Source organism: Moschus berezovskii, chromosome 14, assembly GCF_049115385.1.
Source record: "Moschus berezovskii isolate FMDL1 chromosome 14, NW_MosBer_1.0, whole genome shotgun sequence".
Lineage (NCBI taxonomy): Eukaryota > Metazoa > Chordata > Mammalia > Artiodactyla > Moschidae > Moschus > Moschus berezovskii.
The window spans coordinates 54,050,852-54,065,757 of NC_142473.1; the positions used below are offsets into that span (position 1 = coordinate 54,050,852).

Below are 14,906 nucleotides of genomic sequence, written 5' to 3' on the forward strand. Positions count from 1 at the left end.
CTGTCATATAATTTCAATATGAACCATCATAAGTCAAAAAGAAAACAACCTCAGCAATTGTAGTACACTAAACAGTGTGGCATCCCCGACTCTGTGGACATGGGTTTGAGTGTACTCCGGGAGTTGGTGATGGACAGGGAGGCCTGGCGTGCTGTGATTCATGGGGTCGCGGAGAGTCGGACACAACTGAGCGACTGAACTGAACTGAACTGAAACACTGTGGATCACAATAAACTGTGGAAAATTCTGAAAGAGATGGGAATACCAGACCACTTGACCTGCCTCTTGAGAAACCTGTATGCAGGTCAGGAAGCAACAGTCAGAACTGTACATGGAACAACAGCCTGGTTCCAAATAAGAAAAGGAGTACGTAAAGGCTGCATATTGTCACCTTGCTTATTTAACTTATATGCACAGTACATCATGAGGAACGCTGGGCTGGAAGAAGCACAAGCTGGAATCAAGATTGCTGGGAGAACTATCAATAACCTGAGATATGCAGATGACACTACCCTTATGGCAGAAAGTGAAGAGGAACTCAAAAGCCTCTTGATGAAAGTGAAAGAGGAGAGTGAAAAGGTTGGCTTGAAGCTCAACATTCAGAAAACAAAGATCATGGCATCTGGTCCCATCACTTCATGGGAAATAGATGGAAAAACCGTGGAAACAGTGTCAGACTTTATCTTTTGGGGCTCCAAGATCACTGCAGATGCTGATTGCAGCCATGAAATTAAAAGACGCTTACTCCTTGGAAGGAAAGTTATGACCAACCTTGATAGTATATTAAAAAGCAGAGACATTACTTTGCCAACAAAGGTCCGTCTAGTCAAGGCTATGGTTTTTCCAGTGGTCATGTATGTGAGAGTTGGACTGTGAAGAAAGCTGATCACCGAAGAATTGATGCTTTTGAACTGTGGTGCTGGAGAAGACTCTTGAGAGTCCCTTATACTGCAAGGAGATCCAACCAGTCCATTGTAAAGGAGATCAATCCTGGGTGTTCTTTGGAAGGACTGATGCTAAAGCTGAAACTCCAATACTTTGGCCACCTCATGCGACGAGTTGACTCACTGGAAAAGACTCTGATGATGGGAAAGGTTAGGGGTGGGAGGAGAAGGGGACAACAGAGAATGAGATGGCTGGATGGCATCACCAACTCTGTGGACATGAGTTTGAGTGTACTCTGGGAGTTGGTGATGGACAGGGAGGCCTGGGGTGCTGTGATTCATGGGGTCGCGGAGAGTCGGACACGACTGAGCAACTGAACTGAACTGAACTGAACTGAAACAGTGTGGACTTTCCTGGTGGCTCAGATGGTAAAGTATCTGCCTATAATGCAGGAGACCCAGGTTCGATCCCTGGGTCGGGAAGATCCCCTGGAGAAAGAAATGGCAACCCACTCCAGTATTCCTGCCTGGAAAATCCCATGGACAGAGGAGACTGGTGGGCTACAGTCCATGGGGTCTCAAAGAGTCGGACACAACTGAACGACTTCACTTTCAAACAGTGGGAGAGCAAGCCAATTTAGGCATGCAGAGTGACTCTGAAGAACAAAGGCAAAACAAGCAAATACAACTGGCCAGAAAGATTCCTTAGGAATAAGGTTTTCTGATGGGTAAATGAGTCTCCCGAGCGTGGTTTCTTCATAGAGAACCTCTACTCTGGGAACTGAAGGAGATCACATAGCTCTTTCTCTTCCTTACCCTCTTCACTTGATATAAGTGCAAGGGCATCAGAGAGACATGGATGTGTATTAATGTTGGAAGGTTTATGTGGACTCATTTTGCTGTAAAAGATTTGGCTTCTTCAGGGGAAGTATTTTTAAGAGGAAATTATAATAGCCATGCAAACAAAAGACGTTGTAGAATTGCCTTTAAGAATTTACCACAGGATGTGCTCCAGAAACCATCACAATATTGTTAATCGGCTATATTCCATTACCTGAAAATAATAAAATATCATTTTATTGTTTTCAGTGCAGCTTAGAAATAAAGAACAGATATTCTTTCCAATGTACTGAATCTGCATTCTGAAAAATTGATAAACAATGAAATTCTAAAAATCAAAAAGTAATCCAGATTATGTGGTCAATTTGAAAACTGACTAGGAGTCCTTAGAAAAAATGTCTAAAGTATATTATTCATGGTACTGAACATGGAGAGTTCAAATAGCCCAAAAAGCTGAATTTCAGTCATCAATATATAATTCCGTCATGAAAAGTGAGATTTGATTTCTTTAAGTGAAAATATTACTATGGGATATCTGGGGTCATATGCTCAAATCCCAGTGTTGAGCCTCAAAGAGATAGAGAATTTATCCAAAATCTAATAGTGATTTATTAGTAGCAGAGCATGAAAGTTTCATTAGTATCTTCCTTGTAAAAATACTGTTCCATTCAGAATAACAGACTATAATACTCTTCAAGAGATCAAGATATTCAAGCCAGACTGATATCAAAGAGATGCATTTGAAGTCTCTTAGGTTAGGTGGAGAAGGCAATGGCAACCCGCTCCAGTACTCTTGCCTGGAAAATCCCATGAATGGAGGAGCCTGGTGGGCCACAGTCCATGGGGTCGCTAAGAGTTGGGCACAACTGAGCGACTTCACTTTCACTTTTCACTTTCATGCCTTGGAGAAGGAAATGGCAACCCACTCCAGTGTTCTTGCCTGGAGAATCCCAGGGACAGAGGAGCCTAGTGGGCTGCCATCTATGGGGTCGCACAGAGTCAGACATGACTGAAGCAACTTAGCAGCAGCAGCAGCAACTTAGGTTAAATATGCCAGCAATGACTATGAAAATGAATAGGACTAATTTTTAGTATTTTAGCTCAAATCTATGATTCCAGCAGGTCTCATTATACAATGTTAATCTTACCAGTCATCTTAATAATTTAGCATGTGAGCAAATAATGGTTTTTCATCGTCCTTGAATGTTGATAAGGAAATAAGTTTTAAGTAGAACAATAAAAATCAGAACACACACACAAAAATCTATCAAAGCACCAAGTGTTAGAAATGCTAATGTCTATGCATTTACACAACTATTTAGAGACAAAGAAAGTTGACAGCGTATGGCTGTTGAAGAAAAAAATCACATGAATACTTGACATTTTAGTAATCCACATATATATGTAACATAAAAGCTTATTTATTTAATGTTATCCTACCAATTTTACCACCATCGAGAAGTATTGGTATGTACCATGGTGGACTTTAACAAATTTTGAATATACCAAGATGGAATTCAAAGCCTAGCTTTTCCATTGTATGAAATATTACAAAATTTATTTCTCTAATTTTTACTTTCCTGGATGAAAAGCCTGAGTCTTAAAAACAATATGATTTTCAAATTAAATAAGAGTCTTCACTTAAAGCACTAAATAACAGGCCTGACATACTGTGGAATTCTATAAAGGATAGGTCTTAACTTCCTTTCAAAGTAACTCTATTATCATCTCCAATTTACCAATGTTATCAAGAATATTCTGTCCTCTGATTTCAAAAATTTTGCATATTAATTTTTCATGATGCCAGAAAACTGAGTGAGAAATTGATTTGATTTTACTTAATATACCTTTCCATCAAATAATTATAAAATTAATAGAACATGAATCACCTTATATCATGACAGTAGCCATTCCATAATCAATAAAACATGCACTTGAATTTTTCTGTATGTGGAGCCCTTTTAGAATCTCTTATTTAAGATACTAAGTAGTGTCCGTAACCATGTACCAGTGAAGTCTTTTTAAATTGCAACTGCATAGAATAAGAAAACAATCACAGAAATGACTAATTCAATCACCTCAATATATTAACATCAAATGACAAAACCAAAGACACGTAGCTATTCTGAACAAAAACTGAGCAGCTTCAGATGTAAGATATGTTAGGATCTCAGTAGCTTATAAGAACAGGAATAAAAGTTGAGACTGGATAGCAAAAATATCTGGTGATTAAAAGTAAAAGTAGTCACAAGAGGCATCTCAAACTAAGATTTGGAGCCAAAAATGTTTCAATCACTGAAGAAGTAAAATCATGTAGGCATAACACAGCTATAGGAGTATATTCTCCAAATTAAGTGGTTTGAGAATCATGTTTCCAATATTCATAAGTGACCATTGGAATTCCAGTCAATGACCGGGACTATGAGGAAGTCATCCAATCTTCAAGAGGCAAAGAGAAGAAGATTCAGAATATACGCAGAACCATCAGATCGGCTTAGTGAGGATCTTAGCAACAGTTTGCATTACATAAGGGGACTAGACCAGAGTTAAGTCAATATGAGAAAGGAAAAAACAAAACAAAACATTCAGGACATAAATTACATAACAAAAAATCTACTGGTGGAACTGGAAGTTGAAATATGTTATTTACTTTGAGGAAGCCAAGCTCTGTAAGGGTATTGTTCTGAGACTGTAGGCAAGTAAAGGGTGGCAATAATTGCAACAAGACTAGACTGAAGAGGGAGTATCTAATACCAGGTATCTGCACACCCTACTCTTAACCCTGAAATTTAATACAGTTGCCTCTGAAAGGAGTAATTGCTAAAGGCAATATCACAGAGAATTATCTTTTCCAGTTACGTTTCAACACAACTACGATGACAAACGTAAAAGGGAAAAATCAAAATCAGAAATGTAACCCTAGATTAGAAATGACCCAATCAAGTCGGGGGTAAGATCCATTGACCAAGAAAAATAAATAGGATATTTCAACATGTATAAAATTATTTCCTTAAAAAATTGCTTCCCAGAAAGACTATATATTTTTAACGTATGATAAAGGTCCACAAAAATACACTAGAATTAATACAAATATTCTAGCATATGATGTATTTTTATTAAGTAATACATCTTTCTTTTATAACCTATTATTACTTTGAGGTCTCCATTAACTTCTTGGTATTTTCAGATTATCTTGATCCAATTCTCCTTTATGTGGGGAGTACAAAGAAAGGGGGAAAAAAACGCTTAGGACCAAAGTGGAAGATGACAAAAAGTACTCTTGAGATTTTATTTAAAATGTCCTCTTCTCTATTACAAATCAGGAGACAAGAATTATGGAGGAGAAGTTCAGTACAGCAAAGAAAGATAAAGACTAGGGAGCAAAAAAGTGGGTTAAGGTCCTAAGGAAAATCTCCAATTTATCTAACTTCAGTTAATAAAAATCATAATGAATTTACTGAATGGTGTTATCATTTATTATTATAGGACATTTTACTTCAACACTACTATTCATCCATAGTATAAATATCACCTTTTCCTAACATTAATTCCTCTTCTCTGATCTTTTTACTGATGGGAGTTCCAATACTAGAAGCTGCCCATGCCTGGTTTTCCATCCCTTTCTGCTGTCTCTGCATAACTGCCTTATCTGAGAATGGTGTAATTCTATTTGTCATCATCCCTGAGTCAAGTCTCCCACTGACCTGGGATTGTGTATTTCAACATTAGTCACCATGCTGGGCATATTCTGGTTCAATGCAAGACAGATCAGTTTCAATGCCTGCATTGCACAGACATTCTTCTTTCACATTTTTACTGTCGTGGAACTTTCAGTGCTCCTGGCAATGGCCTTTGATCACTTCATTGCTATTTGTAACCCACTGAGATTTGCTGCCATTCTGATTGATTCCAGAATTATCAAAGTATAGTTTGCCATCCTGGTCAGAGGCACAGTGATCCTAATGCCTATGGCCCTACTTCTTAAACATCTATCCTTCTGAAAAATCCATGTGTTCCATCATTCTTATTGCTTCCATCCTGATATAATCCAGCTCTCATGCTCTGACAATAAGATCAACAGTGTTTAAGGACTTACTGTCCTCATAGTTACTGCAGGAGACGACTCCATCTTTATTTTTTTCTCCTATGTCTTGATTATTAAGGCCAAGCTGAATATTGCTTCCTCAGAGGAGAAGCATAAGGCCTTTAGGACTTGGATCTCCCTCGTAGGGGCCGTTGCCATCTTTTACATCCATCTCATTAGCTTGTGCTTTGTCCATAGATTTGGGGGAAAGGAACCTCCTTATGCACACACTCTTATGGCCAATGTGTATTTGCTTATTCCACCAGTGATGAATCCTATTATCTACAGTGTGAAAACCAAACAGATCATTCAGTTCAGTTCAGTTCATTTCAGTCGCTCAGTCGTGTCCGACTCTCCGTGACCCCATGAATCACAGCATGCCAGGCCTCCCTGTCCATCACCAACTCCCGGAGTACACTCAAACCCATGTCCACAGAGTCGGTGATGCCATCCAGCCATCTCATTCTCCGTCGTCCCCTTCTCCTCCCGCCCCCAACCTTTCCCAGCATCAGAGTCTTTTCCAGTGAGTCAACTCATCGCATGAGGTGGCCAAAGTATTGCAGCTTCAGCTTTAGCATCAGTCCCTCCAATGAACATCCAGGATTGATCTCCTTTAGAATGGACTGGTTGGATCTCCTTGCAGTATAAGGGACTCTCAAGTTTTCTCCAACACCACAGTTCAAAAGCATCGATTCTTTGGCGATCAGCCTTCTTCACAGTCCAACTCTCACATCCATACATGACCACGGGAAAAACCATTGCCTTGACTAGACGGACCTTGGTTGGCAAAGTAATGTCTCTGCTTTTTAATATACTATCAAGGTTGGTCATAACTTTCCTTCCAAGGAGCAAGCGTCTTTTAATTTCATGGCTGCAATCAGCATCTGCAGTGATTTTGGAGCCCCAAAAAATAAAGTCTGACACTGTTCCCACTGTTTTCCCATCTATTTCCCATGAAGTGATGGGACCAGATGCCATGATCTTTGTTTTCTGAATGTTGTGCTTCAAGCCAACCTTTTCACTCTCCTCTTTCACTTTCATCAAGAGGCTTTTGAGTTCCTCTTCACTTTCCGCCATAAGGGTAGTGTCATCTGCATATCTGAGGTTATTGATATTTCTCCCAGCAATCTTGATTCCAGCTTGTGCTTCTTCCAGCCCAGCGTTCCTCATGATGTACTCTGCATAGAAGTTAAATAAGCAAGGTGACAATATACAACCTTGACGTACACCTTTTCCTATTTGGAACCAGTCTGTTGTTCCATGTCCAGTTCTAACTGTTGCTTCCTGACCTGCATACAGGTTTCTCAAGAGGCAGGTCAGGTGGTCTGGGATTCCCATCTCTTTCAGAATGTTCCACAGTTTATTGTGATCCACAAAGTCAAAGGCTTTGGCATAGTCAATGAAGCAGAAATAGATGCTCTTCTGGAACTCTCTTGCTTTCTCCATGATCCAGCGGATGTTGGCAATTTGATCTCTGGTGCCTCTGCCTTTTCTAAAACCTGCTTGAACATCTGGGAGTTCATGGTTTACATACTGCTGAAGCCTGGCTTGGAGAATTTTGAGCATGACTTTACTAGCATGTGAGATGAGTGCAATTGTGCGGTAGTTTGAGCATTAGGACCATTTAAAAAGTCCTTTTTCCCAAGGGATTTGAGTTTGACTCTAACAACTCTGCAATAAATGCTACTCCTTAGCTGTGACTTCTAAAACCTAGTTTAGTTAATATCATCTCTTCTATCTGTAACTCGAAAGCAAAAAATGTAGAAGGTTCGGTGGGTGGGGTGGGATGTAGTTTGGTGAAAATTTACATTTTTTAGTGTTTAAATCTTATTTATTTATTTATTTTAATTGAAGTATAGTTGTACAATATTATATAAGTTACAGGTGTATGATACAGTGATTTATAACTTTTAAAGCTTATACTCCATTTATAGTTGTTATAAAATATTGACTATATTCCCCATGTTGCACAGTATATTCTTGTAGCTTATTTCATATATAATAACTTGTGCCTTTTAGTCCCCTAACCTTATATTGCCCCTCATCCCTTCTCTTTGCCCACTGGTGAACACTAGTTTGTTCTCTATATGTGTAAGTCTGTTTCTTTTTTTATCATATTCACTAACGTTGTATTTTTAGATTCTACATTTAAGTGATATCATACAGTATTTGTCTTTCTCTCTCTGACATTTCATTTAGCATAACCCTCCAAGTCCATCCACATTGCTGCATATGATCTGACACTTTTGTTTAAAAGATCCCAAGAAATCTATTCTAAAAATTATTAAAACTAATAAGTCACATCAATAAAGTTCAATAAAACAAGATCAATATGTTAAAAATCCATTGTATTTCTATACACTAACAAAGAACAACTCAAATTTGAAATTAAGGAATAATTTCATTTACAATAGAATCAAAAAGAATAAAAATACTCAGAAATAATTTTAGCCAAGGAGGTGTAAAACTTATACACTCAAAACCGTAGACAAAAGCACTGCTCAAATAAATTAAAGAAGTTGGAAACAGATGAAAAAATATACAATGGTTATGAATTAAAAGACTTAATATGGCTATATTTCCCAAATTGATTCTTAAGTTGTAATGAAATCTTTACTAAAATTCAAGTTTGTTTCTTTACATAAATTGACAAACTGATCTCCAAATACATATGAAATGTTAAGGCAACCAGAATAGCAAAAACCATAAAAAGGCAGCAAAGTTGGAAGAGTCACACTAAACAATTTCAAAATGTGCTATACAGTTACAGTAATCAAGGTGGTATAATACTGGCATAGGATAGACACATAGTTTAATGAAATAGAATTGAGAATATAGAAATAAAAGTTCACATTTCTTTTCAATTGAATTTTGACACAGATATGCATAAAGTTCAATGAGGAAAGAACAGTGTTAACAAATGTTTCTGCCACTCAAATGTCCCTCAACTGAAAAACGCTTATATATAACACAATAGATTTATACAATGGAACATTATTTGACAACTAGGAAGAGTGAAGCATTTACACTTACCACAAAATAGATGAGTCTTGAAAATATTATGCTAATTGAAAAAAGCCAGTACCAAAAGACTACCCAGTATATGAATCAATTTATACGAAGTGTCTAAAGTAGGCAAATATACAGAGACACAAAGCATTGGGTTTGACAAAGGTTCCTTTGTTTTTTCCCATAAGATAGTTCTAGTAGTGCTTCAGTTCAGTTCATTCGCTCAGTCGTGTCCGACTCTCCACGACCCCATGAATCACAGCACGCCAGGCCTCCCTGTCCATCACCAACTCCCAGAGTTCACTCAAACCCATGTCTATCAAGTCGGTAATGCCATCCAGCCATCTCATTCTCTGTCGTCCCTGTCTCCTCCTGCCCCCAATTCCTCCCAGCATCAGTCTTTTCCAGTGAGTCAACTCGTCGCATGAGGTGGCCAAAGTATTAGAGTTTCATCTTTAGCATCAGTCCTTCCAATGAACACCCAGGACTGATCTCTTTTAGAATGGATGATCTCTTTTAGAATGGACTGGTTGGATCTCCTTCCAGTCCAAGGGACTCTCAAGAGTCTTCTCCGGCACCACAGTTTGTTGTCTTTAACTTCATCCACAATTCTGTTAGATTGTACCGTGACAGCTATCATATAAGCATGCATTAAAAAATACTTCTCAAAATTGGGAACTTTTGTGAACACATTTTATTATTGAAGCTGGAAGAAAAAAGGCAACATTTTTGGCATACTATGCTTTTTTGTTGTTGTTAATTTTCAAAATTTTTTATTAGAAAACTGAAATTTACAATGTGTTTATATCACTCACTGAGTACACAGCATTTAAAAACTACATCATTACAGAAAGATAACAAAAATAAAAAGTCTTAAAACCTACGGGATATGGAAAACATTATCCACTGAGGCCTTTAATGTAGCAGACTTTACATAGAAAGGAAAAACAATGAGTCTACAAGTATACAGCCAGTTTAAGAAGTTAGCAAAATAAACAGAATAGTCATAAAGAAAAGAAAGCAACTAATACATACCATGTATTAATGCAATAAAAATAAAGATAAAATTGAGAGGCTCAACAGAGTCAAAGCTGCCTTAAAAAGCTTCTCTAAAAAGGGAAACGTCAGGTAACAATAATCAACAAGAAAAATCTTGCAAATAAGCAATACTCAAAATGGGAATTACTCATAGAAGCGTTAAGAATATAAATAATAGAAACAACTTTATGCCTATACATTCAAAGATTAGTTGTCTCATATACAGGCTAGTCCCAAACCATTGGAGAAGAAAATGGCAACCCACTCCAGTGTTCTTGCCTGGAGAATCCCAGGGAAGGGGGAGCCTGGTGGGCTTCCGTCTAAGGGGTCACACAGAGTCGGACATGACTGAAGTGACTTAGCAGCAGCAGCAGCATACAGGGTTATCGTTACCATCTTTCTAAATCCCATATATATGCGTTAGTATACTGTATTGGTGTTTTTCTTTCTGGATTATTTCACTCTGTATAATAGACTCCAGTCTCATCCACCTCATAGAACTGATTCAAATGTATCCTTTTTAATTGCTGAGTAATACTCCATTGTGTAAATGTACCACAGCTTTCTTATCCATTCATCTGCAGATGGACATCTAGGTTGCTTCCATGTCCTGGCTATTATAAGCAGTGCTTTGATGAACATTGGAGTACATGTGTCTCTTTCAATTCTGGTTTCCTTGGTGTGTATGCCCAGCAGTGGGATTGCTGGGTCGTATGGCAGTTCTATTTCCAGTTTTTTAAGGAATCTCCATACTGTTCAGAAAAGGTAAGAATGTAACTGAAAAGCCAAAAAATAAAAATAAGATTTGTGCAGCATATGAAGAAGGTACTGTGACTGATCAAACACATCAAAACTGGTTTGCAAAGTTTTGTGCTGGATATTTCTCTCTGGACGGTCCTTCACAGTTGGTAGACCAGTTGAATTTGATAGCAATCAAACTGAGACATTGAGAAAAATCAAAGTTATACTGTGCAGGAGATAGCCAAAGTACTCAAAATATCCAAATCAAACATTGAAAATCATTTGCACCATCTTGGTTATGTTAATCACTCTGATGTTGGTAAGGTTGCTTTGATGTTGCAACATGGACCCTCCCTCTTTGCTTAGGTTTACTTGTCACTTACTGCCCCACCTACACCCAGTGCTGCAGACATACTGAATATGCTAATTAGACACTTTTGTTTTTCCTGTACTCTATTCTCCCATGTCTCCTGACATACTTGGTATTGATCTGCCTGCAGGATAAGTACATGTCTTTTAATGCTCTCACCATAAATATGCCCTGTTATAATCATCAAGTGTTATGGCTGTTTCTTCTCTAGGCTTTCTGCATTTAGAGGGTAGTGACTCAGTTCCATTCTCTGCATTACCAGCGCAAAACTTGGGTATGTGATAGATACTTAAAGTGCTTTAAGAAATAATTAAAGAAATTTTAAAAAGAAATGTAAAGTTTTCTTAGAAATGTACAAAATTCAAGCACTTGATATTGGAGGCTGATAGATTTCGCAGCTGGGTACGGGGTTGTGTGGGGATCATGAGTGAGCCTAGGCATAGAGCAGGTGGTTGGTTTTGGATGTTCTACTCACAGATTTACTTTTAACAAACTTTTACAAGGATACAAAGTCAAGGAACTATCATACCAGTCCTTGCATAGAAATGAAAAAAAAATGAGTATAACAAATCTTTGTACAGACATAAGTCTTCAACTCTTCTGGGCATACACTAAGGCATACGACTGCTGGATTGCATGGTATGAGTATGTTTGTTTAATTTTGTAAGAAACCACCAAGCTGTCTTCTGAAGGGGCTGTACCATTCTGCATTCCCATCAGCAATGAATGAGAGTTCCTGTTGCTTCAAATCCTCACAAGGATATGATGTCAGGGTTAAGGAGTTTGGCATTTCTAACAGATGTGTAGTGGTATCTTGTTACTGTCTTGTTTTCATTTCCCTGATGACTTACGATGTGGATCGTGTTTTCATATGCTTGTTAGCTGAGTTAATGTCTTGTAAATTCTACAGGGGTAATATTGCTGTTGAATGAGAACTACAATCATAATCCATTCAGGATTCTCTTTGGAGGAAGGAAAAACAGTCAGACTGAAATGAATTGCCCTCCACAGTCAGTTGTTTGGGACAAAAGTGTTAGAAGGACACAGCTGGATGGAGTTCTCTCTTAGGAATTGATGGTTTTTCTGCTAGGTAAATGGCTTTCCCAGGAAGCTCCTGGACTCCTTATAAACTCTTTCTCAGATCTGAGAGTTCTCTCATTCCTGAAAAATGCCTATGAGTTCTCCAAACAAAAGAGAACTTTGGAGATGGTTTAAGGGGGTAGGACTGCTCAGGAACTGTTTCCTAAGCCTTAAGACAGAGACCTTTTTGCCAGTAAGTTTCTGAGTTTGAGATTTTCTCTCTAAGAGACTGCTGCTGCCTGGGATGGCTTTCAAAGGGTCAAATGACCTCCCTTTCCACACTCAAGAAGTCTTCTTTGCATGAGGTCAATGTTTCAGTGCATTGAAGTCTTTTCTAATATATGAGAAACTGTGTAATTTTCAGATAGTTTTTAAAACCAAAGTTCAAAAGAAATTGGTGCATTTGGTAGTACTATTCAAGAGATTAGTATATTATATTCATATATATCAGTTTAAAAACAATTACTGTGTTGTTCAACAGTTATTAAAATAGTGACTGCAGTCATGAACATGTGTTCATTATTCCACATGCTTCATTAAGTTCTTTTTAAAACAAGAAGTGAAGAGAACAGAGTGAAATCAGAGAGAACACAGTTAAATTCCTGGATTTGCCGTGTGGATAAATGTGAGAAAGTAATATGATTTTGCTGAGCCTTGGTTTCATAATCTTAGTCTCAATGTTTTCATCTGTAGAAAGGAGCTGATAATATACTATGCATTTGTGACTGTGATGGATGTGAACCTTTGTGATGGGGCAATCTATTAACAGGGTCTTGGTGGTCTGGTTACAAGGATGCTTAGGTTACAAGGATTCTTTAAGAATTTAAGAATTCTTAAAGAATTCACCATGGGGAAGAAAGACACATAAATGTATTTTTCCAAGATGAGTTATTTATCATTTGCTCCTAGTGCGAGAACAACTAAGGGTAGTTTAAGAAACACAGAATTAGGAAAGGGAAAGCCATTCCTGCCCACATTTTTTTACTAACAGAGTTCCCTGAATTAGAATAGCCCTACTATGTTCCCCTTTCATTATATCAGTGGAAAAAAAGACATCATAAGAAGCTTAGAGAATAGTGGACAGAATGATTCAAAGAAAGGTAAAATGGCCCATAGGAGACAATGAAAAATTATCACTATTGTTAAGAAGACTAGCTTTGACACTTGGACAATCCATGAGGTCACTTAATTTATTTACTATAATTAAAGGAGCTAACTTGAGAGCCTGCTTCTGCTGTGAAACCAAACTTAGGTCCCCTTGTCTTTGTGCAGTACAGCCCACTAACTGGTTGTGGTGAAGAAAGTACAGCATTTAGTTCAGGGCGTTAAGCAAGGGGTTCTGGACAGCTTGTGTTCAAACAAGCAAACTCCCATATCTGATGGATTTCAGGAAAGCACCTTTAAGGCAAGGTGAGGGAGGGGTGTCCCAGGTTCTGTGATCAGCTGGTGTACAATACTCTAGTTGGTTGGTAGTGAGAAAACAGTTTGGTGTTAGAATTGTTAACATCAATCCTCCAGCTCCAATAGATCTGGGGTCAATGTGTTCATCATAATTAAGTAGTTAAGTTCTTCCATATGGTGGGGATTTTAGCATCTGTAAAAAGAAAAGAAAATTCTGGAAATGTGCATTAGATACTGTTATCTCTCAGGGTTACTTGAGATGCCACCTCTCTGGCTTGATGTCCTAATAATATCCACTGAGTAAAACAAAACTCTCAACTTTTCAGTTGTGAATATTTTTTAAGTTGCCATTGGGAATGTAGAGATTAAGTACATGTTCTAATTCCTGCAAGTCAAATGTGAAAAAGTGTGCCTTCTCTTTCAAATGAGGTCCATGGATTTTACTTTTTTATGCATTGCCTATTAATTCAAATTTTCCACCCATTTGTAAAAAGTAAGTCCTCAAGGGGCTGCCTACATTGAACATATTTCTCTTTTTTTCTCAAATGCTCTCTTTATTACAAGTCCTGTAACTAGTTATTCCCACTCAGTTTGAAGCTCTGCCATGTTCTTTAAGGAGCTGGCATGAAACTCATCAAACTAACTTAAACTGAGATTTTTTTTTCACACGTAACATATAAACTATCTTCACTCACTAGGCCTAATTTTAATCCTGTTCATTGCACTTTGGCATTTTGTCAATTATTTACATATTTCTTGAAAGGATGCATACATGAATGAGGGAAAAAATATATACATACTTTAAAATCCATGCATTCTTTCTACAGATAAAAATAAGGTGTCAGAAAAGTTGGGGGAAAAAAACAGTATAAAGGAACTTATTTGATCCTGGAGATTTCTTGATCTGGGTTGAGTATATGCTCATAACTTCAAACAAAGAAAGTGGTTCAGAGGCATCAACCACCATCCAAATGGAAATGCATCCAAATTTAATAAGACTTTCTGACAGACCATACACCCACCTCAAAACCCCTTCAATTCATTTTCAATGTCATTTTGTTCTAAAGAAATATTCTTACTAGATGATTCTGCTCCAATTATTATCTGTTAGTTTGCAATGATTTCCTTTGTGCTAGTTAAAGTTAACTTAAGCCCTATTTCTTCAGGGAGAATTTCTCTTAAACAATATCAGATTCATAACTATCACTTGAACAAATGCTTTCCCAACTACACACACTATAGTCTATATGTACTGATTGAATTACATCTTTCTTAATATTTAATTTTTATCAATGTTGTTGTTCAGTTTCTCAGTCATGTCTCTTTGCAACCCCATGGACTGCAGCATGCCAGGCTTCCCTGTCCTTCACCATTGCCCAGAGCTTGCTCAAACCCATGTCCATTGAGTTGCTGATACTGTCTAACCATCTAATCCTCTGCTATCTCCTTCTCCTCCTGC

General features: G+C 37.7%; 1 non-coding gene and 1 pseudogene across 1 annotated transcript; both read left to right on the plus strand.

The window, feature by feature from the left end:
• Positions 1 to 1,295: 1,295 nt before the first annotated feature.
• On the plus strand, positions 1,296 to 1,368 carry TRNAY-AUA (transfer RNA tyrosine (anticodon AUA)). The gene has a single exon. It is a non-coding gene; the product is annotated as a tRNA-Tyr (tRNA).
• Positions 1,369 to 5,249: 3,881 nt separating this feature from the next.
• On the plus strand, positions 5,250 to 7,960 carry LOC129553647 (olfactory receptor OR51C1-like; annotated as a pseudogene).
• The last annotated feature ends 6,946 nt before the right edge of the window (positions 7,961 to 14,906 follow it).